Below are 1,988 nucleotides of genomic sequence, written 5' to 3' on the forward strand. Positions count from 1 at the left end.
CCCGGACAAAGCCATCCCCTGCCGCTGCCTTTGCCCAGGGAGGGGCCCTGTGGAAGGCTGGGGGCTCGCACAGCTTTTGCTGGCATGCCCACCCCTGTCAAAACACCAAAGCATCAGCTCCTGGGTGCTGTGGGTGCACCCTGCCCCGGCAGCCTGTCCCCTCCTGCCGCCACAGGCACAGCACAACCCCATCCCCTGCCCCGGGAAAAACGTGGTGGGTGGGAAACAGCCCCTTGTGCAATGGGGCCAGGGCATGGCGGGGGCAGGGCCTGAGTCACCCCGGAAAAAAAAGGCTGCAGCCACAACCCTGTCTGGGGCAGAGCCGTCACGCTCCCGTTTCTGTTCCCAGCTCTCTGGGAAACTGGGGGTTTCAGTCAGGCCAAAGTCAGGCTTCTGTGCCCTGTGCTGCCGAGCCCCCGCGCTCACGCCTGGCCCCAAAGCTAACGAAATCCTCCCGCTGCTGCAGGGCAGGAAACGTGTGTGGCTGCTGGGGGAAAGCGAGAAAGCTAGCTTCACTAGTCTAGCTATAAATATATGTACCATGAGCTATACCTATTTTTTTTTATGCTAACTGTCCCACTTTCCTCCTGTTCTTGAAACACCTGTGCAAAGGCTGCTCTAACAGTGAGCACCAGCGTCCACCTGTTGCAATGGTGCAAAGTGCCAAGAAAGTCGCTTGCACATGAAAAAAAAGCAAACCCAAGCCCCCCCCCCACTAAAAAAGGCCAAAAAAAAAAAAAATCAAGCTTTGCTTGGACTCGACAGAGGTTACAAACTAACCTGTCCCTAAACCTTGCTCTGACTGCCAGATGGAGCTTTGCTGCTGGATGGACCTGGTTCTAACTATTTTCTTGCAAAACTTGCAGTAATGGCCTAACCCATCTCCTGTGTTTGGGCTCTAACAGTGCCCAAAGTTCATACTATGCCTCAAAAATGTGCATTTTCATTTTTCCTTTGGAAAGACACAAACAGTAGGGACACTTAACTATAGACCCACTGAGGAATAAACTTTTTTCAATTCATAAATATAAACATATAGTTAAAAAGTGACAATTTAAAAAAATACAATTTATTGCTGACCCTACGGGCTCATAACATCGCTTGTGTTGTTGTGAGTGTATGTTTCAGGTTCGCCAAATTGAAACATGACTTAGCAAAACCACAAAGTTTGCTGTCATATGCTGTTCTATGCTTGCCTGTTTGTTTTCATCTATAGAAACATATACAACTACATCACTTGAAACAAAACAACCAAAAAAAGAACAAGTAAGAATTCTTTGTCTGTAACCTGAAAAATATTTGGCTACAGGAAGTAAAAACCATACATATTTATCTGCACTTGTTAACAAAAATAAAACATGACAAAAATCTGACTAGCTGTGGTGTGAGCTGGTATAACAACAGTAAGAAATTCAGGCAAAAGTGGTGTTATGTAAATTAGCAGCATTATCCAATCTCCTGGAAAACCAAAAATTGCGGGCCTGAGGTATAGAAAAAAGGAAAAGAAGAATCCACAATGGACCTACTACAGCGAAACGAGTTATGTACATGGTAATCCAACGGCATCCTGCGGACCAGTACAGTCTGTGTGTGTGCTCCAAATGCTGGGCTTAAATTCACAGTGACTTTCAGCACTGAAGTCCTGAATGGAAAAAGGTTTTCTCCGTTGCAAAGCAATCCTCATGGTGACCTGATACATGCCCTCCCTGCAGCCAGAAAGCCATCGCCTTCCAGTTGTGCTGCAGTGCTGGGCAAGGGCACGTACAGCTGCCGGAGCAGCATCATGGACAGGCTGCGTGGACGTCCCAACCACCGAGGTGGCCCTGGAGCCACCTGTCCCCAGCAGGGACCATCCCTCCAGCCACCACCTTCCCTGTTGGGCCCGACCTCACCCCTCCTGTGCTCTGACGGCTTCATCCTTCCCTCCGTGTGCGCCTGGGGCGCCGAGCGGCTGCAGCCAAGGTGGTCCCTGCTCCCAGTCTCAGCGC

The sequence above is a fragment of the Pterocles gutturalis genome, unplaced genomic scaffold (genome assembly GCF_000699245.1).
Source record: "Pterocles gutturalis isolate BGI_N339 unplaced genomic scaffold, ASM69924v1 scaffold32534, whole genome shotgun sequence".
NCBI lineage: Eukaryota > Metazoa > Chordata > Aves > Pterocliformes > Pteroclidae > Pterocles > Pterocles gutturalis.